At 49.4% G+C, this 9,507-nt stretch overlaps 5 non-coding genes across 5 annotated transcripts; all 5 read left to right on the top strand.

Moving 5' to 3' along the window:
• The first annotated feature begins 897 nt into the window (after positions 1-897).
• Positions 898-1,016, top strand: LOC138252496 (5S ribosomal RNA). Its single transcript, XR_011195229.1, has one exon. It is a non-coding gene; the product is annotated as a 5S ribosomal RNA (ribosomal RNA).
• Positions 1,017-2,691: 1,675 nt separating this feature from the next.
• Positions 2,692-2,810, top strand: LOC138252508 (5S ribosomal RNA). Its single transcript, XR_011195241.1, has one exon. It is a non-coding gene; the product is annotated as a 5S ribosomal RNA (ribosomal RNA).
• Positions 2,811-4,485: 1,675 nt separating this feature from the next.
• LOC138252520 (5S ribosomal RNA) lies at positions 4,486-4,604 on the top strand. Its single transcript, XR_011195252.1, has one exon. It is a non-coding gene; the product is annotated as a 5S ribosomal RNA (ribosomal RNA).
• Positions 4,605-6,279: 1,675 nt separating this feature from the next.
• Positions 6,280-6,398, top strand: LOC138252532 (5S ribosomal RNA). The gene has a single exon (XR_011195263.1). It is a non-coding gene; the product is annotated as a 5S ribosomal RNA (ribosomal RNA).
• A 1,675-nt stretch (positions 6,399-8,073) lies between these two features.
• On the top strand, positions 8,074-8,192 carry LOC138252543 (5S ribosomal RNA). Its single transcript, XR_011195274.1, has one exon. It is a non-coding gene; the product is annotated as a 5S ribosomal RNA (ribosomal RNA).
• Positions 8,193-9,507: the final 1,315 nt, after the last annotated feature.

Below are 9,507 nucleotides of genomic sequence, written 5' to 3' on the forward strand. Positions count from 1 at the left end.
ACAGAAAGAATGGGTGAGCAGGGCCTGTGCAGAATAAACCCTCTTCAAAATAGGAAAACATCCCAGCAGAGAGCACGTGATCCACTGTTGCGTCCTAAGCATTAAACAACACACCTCTGACCCTTTCACTTTCACTGGGGTTGTGAGAAGGGGCGTTATTTTGCATCTTGTTTCAGAAAGGAGTCCATGATGACAGATCCGATTTTTCCGACAACTCCTACGTACTTTCAGTGGGACCCTGGTTTGCCAAAAGGAAAGGAAAGACTGGCCACCCTCTGCCTGCAAGGCATGGCGAATGTGTTGCAGATGGCAGAGTCTGAGTGACAGAGCCTCTCCAGTAAGTGAAAAAAGTGCAAGAAGAGGTAAGTGATTGGCGTGCCTTCCCGTTTCTTTCTGGAGTTGTTAAGGTAGTGTAGAAGAGCTATTTCTCCTGGCCAGAGTGAATGGAGGTGTCGCCACCCAGTGGGATGAGGAAAAGAGAACTGCATAGCAGCAACTATTGGTCCTTGGGAGGGGGGAATGAAGGCTGCTGTTGAGAAGCAGCGTCTCCCCTGGTGACTCCTCGGTGTCATGCCCTAAGGAGGGGTCCAAGGAGGCGCAGCACATGCTGTGTGAGGTGAGGGTTGTCCATTGCACTTGAGAGTGTGACAGGCGCCGCCTGCTGGTCGTGCTAGGTTTGGTGGGGGCTGCTGCAGCCTGTGAAGACGAGAGAAGCGGGAGTAGCGCCGAGCATGGTAAATGGAGGAGTAAAAAATGTTGTTCCGTGTGGGTTGGGGCATTGTGCCTGGGGCAGTGTGGGAGTTCCCAGTGGGAGGGTGTTCCGCTGCAATTAAGAGCAGTCGGCTCTAGGCCGGTGGGCCGGGTGAGCAGAAGAGAGCTGAAAGTGCAGCCTTTCCTGCCTACGGCCATACCACCCTGAATGCGCCCGATCTCGTCCGATCTCGGAAGCTAAGCAGGGTCGGGCCTGGTTAGTACTTGGATGGGAGACCGCCTGGGAATACCAGGTGCTGTAGGCATTTTGCCTCTCGCGCACACTAGGTGGCGCACGTCTAACCTCCATTACACAGCTTCCTCGCTAATTTCATTTGACACTTTTTATTTACTACACTCTTTTTTTACTCTCTTAAAAAAAGAAAGGAAAAAGAACAGCATTAACACGAAAATACACACTTTCCCAAGGAAAACTTACAATTATTATGCACTTTACACTCGGCCCAAAGTCAAGACAGCATTTGCTCCACGACGGACAAAGGCTCCCCTAGCTAAGGCTTTGCTTTCTTGCGGTAAGCATATGTGTCAGGTCTTCAGATCAGATCTCACTTCTTGGCATCTCATTTCCTGGCAGGTCATGGGTTGTGATGCCACTTCCTGTTTTTCCAGGTGCGATTTCACACGGCCTGATGTCATGTGCCGTGATGTCATGTGCCGTGATGTCACTTGCATAGTGTCTAACTTGGTTAGTCCCCCGACTTATTTTCTTTAAGACTTGTACCATGAATAATCCTTAGCCCCCAAGAAATAGTGCTCGAGCCTACAATTGGCAACCAAATGCAAAAAATCTGCACAGCGTGTGGGAAATCTGATAAAAGGACGATGATCTATTAGGTGTGGAAGAATGAAGTGAGTTGCAGACGCAAGTGTAATAGAGTCCAAAAGCAGAGCATTCCAGAAACAGGGAATAAAAAGAGGAAAGGTGCGTACAATTTGAGCTGTTTTAAAAGCATTCGGCAGCATCTTCCGGCATTTCCTGGCGCTGTAACAGGAGTCATTAACTCAACGATCCATTTATCGACCACAGAAAGAATGGGTGAGCAGGGCCTGTGCAGAATAAACCCTCTTCAACATAGGAAAACATCCCAGCAGAGAGCACGTGATCCACTGTTGCGTCCTAAGCATTAAACAACACACCTCTGACCCTTTCACTTTCACTGGGGTTGTGAGAAGGGGCGTTATTTTGCATCTTGTTTCAGAAAGGAGTCCATGATGACAGATCCGATTTTTCCGACAACTCCTACGTACTTTCAGTGGGACCCTGGTTTGCCAAAAGGAAAGGAAAGACTGGCCACCCTCTGCCTGCAAGGCATGGCGAATGTGTTGCAGATGGCAGAGTCTGAGTGACAGAGCCTCTCCAGTAAGTGAAAAAAGTGCAAGAAGAGGTAAGTGATTGGCGTGCCTTCCCGTTTCTTTCTGGAGTTGTTAAGGTAGTGTAGAAGAGCTATTTCTCCTGGCCAGAGTGAATGGAGGTGTCGCCACCCAGTGGGATGAGGAAAAGAGAACTGCATAGCAGCAACTATTGGTCCTTGGGAGGGGGGAATGAAGGCTGCTGTTGAGAAGCAGCGTCTCCCCTGGTGACTCCTCGGTGTCATGCCCTAAGGAGGGGTCCAAGGAGGCGCAGCACATGCTGTGTGAGGTGAGGGTTGTCCATTGCACTTGAGAGTGTGACAGGCGCCGCCTGCTGGTCGTGCTAGGTTTGGTGGGGGCTGCTGCAGCCTGTGAAGACGAGAGAAGCGGGAGTAGCGCCGAGCATGGTAAATGGAGGAGTAAAAAATGTTGTTCCGTGTGGGTTGGGGCATTGTGCCTGGGGCAGTGTGGGAGTTCCCAGTGGGAGGGTGTTCCGCTGCAATTAAGAGCAGTCGGCTCCAGGCCGGTGGGCCGGGTGAGCAGAAGAGAGCTGAAAGTGCAGCCTTTCCTGCCTACGGCCATACCACCCTGAATGCGCCCGATCTCGTCCGATCTCGGAAGCTAAGCAGGGTCGGGCCTGGTTAGTACTTGGATGGGAGACCGCCTGGGAATACCAGGTGCTGTAGGCATTTTGCCTCTCGCACACACTAGGTGGCGCACGTCTAACCTCCATTACACAGCTTCCTCGCTAATTTCATTTGACACTTTTTATTTACTACACTCTTTTTTTACTCTCTTAAAAAAAGAAAGGAAAAAGAACAGCATTAACACGAAAATACACACTTTCCCAAGGAAAACTTACAATTATTATGCACTTTACACTCGGCCCAAAGTCAAGACAGCATTTGCTCCACGACGGACAAAGGCTCCCCTAGCTAAGGCTTTGCTTTCTTGCGGTAAGCATATGTGTCAGGTCTTCAGATCAGATCTCACTTCTTGGCATCTCATTTCCTGGCAGGTCATGGGTTGTGATGCCACTTCCTGTTTTTCCAGGTGCGATTTCACACGGCCTGATGTCATGTGCCGTGATGTCATGTGCCGTGATGTCACTTGCATAGTGTCTAACTTGGTTAGTCCCCCGACTTATTTTCTTTAAGACTTGTACCATGAATAATCCTTAGCCCCCAAGAAATAGTGCTCGAGCCTACAATTGGCAACCAAATGCAAAAAATCAGCACAGCGTGTGGGAAATCTGATAAAAGGACGATGATCTATTCGGTGTGGAAGAATGAAGTGAGTTGCAGACGCAAGTGTAATAGAGTCCAAAAGCAGAGCATTCCAGAAACAGGGAATAAAAAGAGGAAAGGTGCGTACAATTTGAGCTGTTTTAAAAGCATTCGGCAGCATTTTCCGGCATTTCCTGGCGCTGTAAGAGGTGTCATTAACTCAACGATCCATTTATCGACCACAGAAAGAATGGGTGAGCAGGGCCTGTGCAGAATAAACCCTCTTCAAAATAGGAAAACATCCCAGCAGAGAGCACGTGATCCACTGTTGCGTCCTAAGCATTAAACAACACACCTCTGACCCTTTCACTTTCACTGGGGTTGTGAGAAGGGGCGTTATTTTGCATCTTGTTTCAGAAAGGAGTCCATGATGACAGATCCGATTTTTCCGACAACTCCTACGTACTTTCAGTGGGACCCTGGTTTGCCAAAAGGAAAGGAAAGACTGGCCACCCTCTGCCTGCAAGGCATGGCGAATGTGTTGCAGATGGCAGAGTCTGAGTGACAGAGCCTCTCCAGTAAGTGAAAAAAGTGCAAGAAGAGGTAAGTGATTGGCGTGCCTTCCCGTTTCTTTCTGGAGTTGTTAAGGTAGTGTAGAAGAGCTATTTCTCCTGGCCAGAGTGAATGGAGGTGTCGCCACCCAGTGGGATGAGGAAAAGAGAACTGCATAGCAGCAACTATTGGTCCTTGGGAGGGGGGAATGAAGGCTGCTGTTGAGAAGCAGCGTCTCCCCTGGTGACTCCTCGGTGTCATGCCCTAAGGAGGGGTCCAAGGAGGCGCAGCACATGCTGTGTGAGGTGAGGGTTGTCCATTGCACTTGAGAGTGTGACAGGCGCCGCCTGCTGGTCGTGCTAGGTTTGGTGGGGGCTGCTGCAGCCTGTGAAGACGAGAGAAGCGGGAGTAGCGCCGAGCATGGTAAATGGAGGAGTAAAAAATGTTGTTCCGTGTGGGTTGGGGCATTGTGCCTGGGGCAGTGTGGGAGTTCCCAGTGGGAGGGTGTTCCGCTGCAATTAAGAGCAGTCGGCTCCAGGCCGGTGGGCCGGGTGAGCAGAAGAGAGCTGAAAGTGCAGCCTTTCCTGCCTACGGCCATACCACCCTGAATGCGCCCGATCTCGTCCGATCTCGGAAGCTAAGCAGGGTCGGGCCTGGTTAGTACTTGGATGGGAGACCGCCTGGGAATACCAGGTGCTGTAGGCATTTTGCCTCTCGCACACACTAGGTGGCGCACGTCTAACCTCCATTACACAGCTTCCTCGCTAATTTCATTTGACACTTTTTATTTACTACACTCTTTTTTTACTCTCTTAAAAAAAGAAAGGAAAAAGAACAGCATTAACACGAAAATACACACTTTCCCAAGGAAAACTTACAATTATTATGCACTTTACACTCGGCCCAAAGTCAAGACAGCATTTGCTCCACGACGGACAAAGGCTCCCCTAGCTAAGGCTTTGCTTTCTTGCGGTAAGCATATGTGTCAGGTCTTCAGATCAGATCTCACTTCTTGGCATCTCATTTCCTGGCAGGTCATGGGTTGTGATGCCACTTCCTGTTTTTCCAGGTGCGATTTCACACGGCCTGATGTCATGTGCCGTGATGTCATGTGCCGTGATGTCACTTGCATAGTGTCTAACTTGGTTAGTCCCCCGACTTATTTTCTTTAAGACTTGTACCATGAATAATCCTTAGCCCCCAAGAAATAGTGCTCGAGCCTACAATTGGCAACCAAATGCAAAAAATCAGCACAGCGTGTGGGAAATCTGATAAAAGGACGATGATCTATTCGGTGTGGAAGAATGAAGTGAGTTGCAGACGCAAGTGTAATAGAGTCCAAAAGCAGAGCATTCCAGAAACAGGGAATAAAAAGAGGAAAGGTGCGTACAATTTGAGCTGTTTTAAAAGCATTCGGCAGCATTTTCCGGCATTTCCTGGCGCTGTAAGAGGTGTCATTAACTCAACGATCCATTTATCGACCACAGAAAGAATGGGTGAGCAGGGCCTGTGCAGAATAAACCCTCTTCAAAATAGGAAAACATCCCAGCAGAGAGCACGTGATCCACTGTTGCGTCCTAAGCATTAAACAACACACCTCTGACCCTTTCACTTTCACTGGGGTTGTGAGAAGGGGCGTTATTTTGCATCTTGTTTCAGAAAGGAGTCCATGATGACAGATCCGATTTTTCCGACAACTCCTACGTACTTTCAGTGGGACCCTGGTTTGCCAAAAGGAAAGGAAAGACTGGCCACCCTCTGCCTGCAAGGCATGGCGAATGTGTTGCAGATGGCAGAGTCTGAGTGACAGAGCCTCTCCAGTAAGTGAAAAAAGTGCAAGAAGAGGTAAGTGATTGGCGTGCCTTCCCGTTTCTTTCTGGAGTTGTTAAGGTAGTGTAGAAGAGCTATTTCTCCTGGCCAGAGTGAATGGAGGTGTCGCCACCCAGTGGGATGAGGAAAAGAGAACTGCATAGCAGCAACTATTGGTCCTTGGGAGGGGGGAATGAAGGCTGCTGTTGAGAAGCAGCGTCTCCCCTGGTGACTCCTCGGTGTCATGCCCTAAGGAGGGGTCCAAGGAGGCGCAGCACATGCTGTGTGAGGTGAGGGTTGTCCATTGCACTTGAGAGTGTGACAGGCGCCGCCTGCTGGTCGTGCTAGGTTTGGTGGGGGCTGCTGCAGCCTGTGAAGACGAGAGAAGCGGGAGTAGCGCCGAGCATGGTAAATGGAGGAGTAAAAAATGTTGTTCCGTGTGGGTTGGGGCATTGTGCCTGGGGCAGTGTGGGAGTTCCCAGTGGGAGGGTGTTCCGCTGCAATTAAGAGCAGTCGGCTCTAGGCCGGTGGGCCGGGTGAGCAGAAGAGAGCTGAAAGTGCAGCCTTTCCTGCCTACGGCCATACCACCCTGAATGCGCCCGATCTCGTCCGATCTCGGAAGCTAAGCAGGGTCGGGCCTGGTTAGTACTTGGATGGGAGACCGCCTGGGAATACCAGGTGCTGTAGGCATTTTGCCTCTCGCGCACACTAGGTGGCGCACGTCTAACCTCCATTACACAGCTTCCTCGCTAATTTCATTTGACACTTTTTATTTACTACACTCTTTTTTTACTCTCTTAAAAAAAGAAAGGAAAAAGAACAGCATTAACACGAAAATACACACTTTCCCAAGGAAAACTTACAATTATTATGCACTTTACACTCGGCCCAAAGTCAAGACAGCATTTGCTCCACGACGGACAAAGGCTCCCCTAGCTAAGGCTTTGCTTTCTTGCGGTAAGCATATGTGTCAGGTCTTCAGATCAGATCTCACTTCTTGGCATCTCATTTCCTGGCAGGTCATGGGTTGTGATGCCACTTCCTGTTTTTCCAGGTGCGATTTCACACGGCCTGATGTCATGTGCCGTGATGTCATGTGCCGTGATGTCACTTGCATAGTGTCTAACTTGGTTAGTCCCCCGACTTATTTTCTTTAAGACTTGTACCATGAATAATCCTTAGCCCCCAAGAAATAGTGCTCGAGCCTACAATTGGCAACCAAATGCAAAAAATCTGCACAGCGTGTGGGAAATCTGATAAAAGGACGATGATCTATTAGGTGTGGAAGAATGAAGTGAGTTGCAGACGCAAGTGTAATAGAGTCCAAAAGCAGAGCATTCCAGAAACAGGGAATAAAAAGAGGAAAGGTGCGTACAATTTGAGCTGTTTTAAAAGCATTCGGCAGCATCTTCCGGCATTTCCTGGCGCTGTAACAGGAGTCATTAACTCAACGATCCATTTATCGACCACAGAAAGAATGGGTGAGCAGGGCCTGTGCAGAATAAACCCTCTTCAACATAGGAAAACATCCCAGCAGAGAGCACGTGATCCACTGTTGCGTCCTAAGCATTAAACAACACACCTCTGACCCTTTCACTTTCACTGGGGTTGTGAGAAGGGGCGTTATTTTGCATCTTGTTTCAGAAAGGAGTCCATGATGACAGATCCGATTTTTCCGACAACTCCTACGTACTTTCAGTGGGACCCTGGTTTGCCAAAAGGAAAGGAAAGACTGGCCACCCTCTGCCTGCAAGGCATGGCGAATGTGTTGCAGATGGCAGAGTCTGAGTGACAGAGCCTCTCCAGTAAGTGAAAAAAGTGCAAGAAGAGGTAAGTGATTGGCGTGCCTTCCCGTTTCTTTCTGGAGTTGTTAAGGTAGTGTAGAAGAGCTATTTCTCCTGGCCAGAGTGAATGGAGGTGTCGCCACCCAGTGGGATGAGGAAAAGAGAACTGCATAGCAGCAACTATTGGTCCTTGGGAGGGGGGAATGAAGGCTGCTGTTGAGAAGCAGCGTCTCCCCTGGTGACTCCTCGGTGTCATGCCCTAAGGAGGGGTCCAAGGAGGCGCAGCACATGCTGTGTGAGGTGAGGGTTGTCCATTGCACTTGAGAGTGTGACAGGCGCCGCCTGCTGGTCGTGCTAGGTTTGGTGGGGGCTGCTGCAGCCTGTGAAGACGAGAGAAGCGGGAGTAGCGCCGAGCATGGTAAATGGAGGAGTAAAAAATGTTGTTCCGTGTGGGTTGGGGCATTGTGCCTGGGGCAGTGTGGGAGTTCCCAGTGGGAGGGTGTTCCGCTGCAATTAAGAGCAGTCGGCTCCAGGCCGGTGGGCCGGGTGAGCAGAAGAGAGCTGAAAGTGCAGCCTTTCCTGCCTACGGCCATACCACCCTGAATGCGCCCGATCTCGTCCGATCTCGGAAGCTAAGCAGGGTCGGGCCTGGTTAGTACTTGGATGGGAGACCGCCTGGGAATACCAGGTGCTGTAGGCATTTTGCCTCTCGCACACACTAGGTGGCGCACGTCTAACCTCCATTACACAGCTTCCTCGCTAATTTCATTTTACACTTTTTATTTACTACACTCTTTTTTTACTCTCTTAAAAAAAGAAAGGAAAAAGAACAGCATTAACACGAAAATACACACTTTCCCAAGGAAAACTTACAATTATTATGCACTTTACACTCGGCCCAAAGTCAAGACAGCATTTGCTCCACGACGGACAAAGGCTCCCCTAGCTAAGGCTTTGCTTTCTTGCGGTAAGCATATGTGTCAGGTCTTCAGATCAGATCTCACTTCTTGGCATCTCATTTCCTGGCAGGTCATGGGTTGTGATGCCACTTCCTGTTTTTCCAGGTGCGATTTCACACGGCCTGATGTCATGTGCCGTGATGTCATGTGCCGTGATGTCACTTGCATAGTGTCTAACTTGGTTAGTCCCCCGACTTATTTTCTTTAAGACTTGTACCATGAATAATCCTTAGCCCCAAAGAAATAGTGCTCGAGCCTACAATTGGCAACCAAATGCAAAAAATCAGCACAGTGTGTGGGAAATCTGATAAAAGGACGATGATCTATTCGGTGTGGAAGAATGAAGTGAGTTGCAGACGCAAGTGTAATAGAGTCCAAAAGCAGAGCATTCCAGAAACAGGGAATAAAAAGAGGAAAGGTGCGTACAATTTGAGCTGTTTTAAAAGCATTCGGCAGCATTTTCCGGCATTTCCTGGCGCTGTAAGAGGTGTCATTAACTCAACGATCCATTTATCGACCACAGAAAGAATGGGTGAGCAGGGCCTGTGCAGAATAAACCCTCTTCAACATAGGAAAACATCCCAGCAGAGAGCACGTGATCCACTGTTGCGTCCTAAGCATTAAACAACACACCTCTGACCCTTTCACTTTCACTGGGGTTGTGAGAAGGGGCGTTATTTTGCATCTTGTTTCAGAAAGGAGTCCATGATGACAGATCCGATTTTTCCGACAACTCCTACGTACTTTCAGTGGGACCCTGGTTTGCCAAAAGGAAAGGAAAGACTGGCCACCCTCTGCCTGCAAGGCATGGCGAATGTGTTGCAGATGGCAGAGTCTGAGTGACAGAGCCTCTCCAGTAAGTGAAAAAAGTGCAAGAAGAGGTAAGTGATTGGCGTGCCTTCCCGTTTCTTTCTGGAGTTGTTAAGGTAGTGTAGAAGAGCTATTTCTCCTGGCCAGAGTGAATGGAGGTGTCGCCACCCAGTGGGATGAGGAAAAGAGAACTGCATAGCAGCAACTATTGGTCCTTGGGAGGGGGGAATGAAGGCTGCTGTTGAG

This window comes from Pleurodeles waltl, chromosome 8 (assembly GCF_031143425.1).
Source record: "Pleurodeles waltl isolate 20211129_DDA chromosome 8, aPleWal1.hap1.20221129, whole genome shotgun sequence".
Classification (NCBI taxonomy): Eukaryota; Metazoa; Chordata; class Amphibia; order Caudata; family Salamandridae; genus Pleurodeles; species Pleurodeles waltl.